At 56.2% G+C, this 962-nt stretch overlaps 1 protein-coding gene across 1 annotated transcript in view; it reads left to right on the forward strand.

Moving 5' to 3' along the window:
* TOX (thymocyte selection associated high mobility group box) overlaps positions 1-962 on the forward strand; it is a 230,972-nt gene that overhangs the window by 368 nt on the left and 229,642 nt on the right.

The raw sequence follows: 962 nt of genomic DNA on the forward strand, positions 1-962 counted from the left end.
GGGGGGGTGGGTGGGGGAGGCATTTTCCATAACATCTTCCCTTTCGGAGAAACAGCGTGGACAAGGGTGTTGATTGCGGAGGACTTGAGTTTCCAGGGCTCCCGTTAATGAGAAAGATCGCGCCCACCACAAACCGGCAGAAACTCTCTGCCCCTCCGCGTACCCTGCAGTTCATGTGTCAAAGCGGTCCTTGGCGGTGCCGGGAGCACGTTTGTGTGTGTGTGTATGTGACATGTATATATATATATACACACACATACACACACATCCCTATATATGCACAATAAGGGTGTATAAGGGTGACGAGTCGGTTCAGAACAGGGGCTGGACTTTGTCCCGGCTGTGCAACTGCCTTACCAATTTCTCTGTAACTTGATTAAACCGCTGCAGATAGGGTCAGTGCCTGAGGAGAGCCAAGTTTCAGGTCCCCGAGCCCTGGGGAAGGAGGAACTGCCGAGGAGGCTCGCGCTAGCCCAAATCCTGGGTTTGTTTACGAGAGTTTGGTGCTGCGATCCCGGAGCACTTTGCATTACTTTTGCTGCCGAGCAAGGGGGCTGGGGCTCCTGCATTGTTACTGCCTCCGTGGCCTGAGCCAGCTGGTGCTTTATGCATGAGCTTCACTTTCTCTGCTGTTACGGAATGGGCTTTGCACATGAATAAAACGCTGGCCATAGGAGATAATCAGGAAGTGCGAGCTGCCCAGGGCACTTCTTGAGCACACCCCCGCCAGGGGAGAAAGCTGTGAGCGAGCGCTTCCCGAAAGATGCGTTTAAACCTGTGCGCTCCGGCGTTTGTTCAGAAACCTGCCGTGGAAGTCTGTGGCAGGCTGCAGCAGATGTTTTTCGCAGCCTAAACTCCGCCGTGCGCAGCGTCCGCACTGAAGCAGAGCTTTCCGCACCCAAAACTCAGCCGTGCGCAGCGTCCGCAGGGCCGGCCGGCGGAGGGTGGCGGCGGGTCGGGTC

The sequence above is a fragment of the Aptenodytes forsteri genome, unplaced genomic scaffold, assembly GCF_000699145.1.
Source record: "Aptenodytes forsteri isolate BGI_AS27 unplaced genomic scaffold, ASM69914v1 Scaffold139, whole genome shotgun sequence".
Taxonomy (NCBI): domain Eukaryota; kingdom Metazoa; phylum Chordata; class Aves; order Sphenisciformes; family Spheniscidae; genus Aptenodytes; species Aptenodytes forsteri.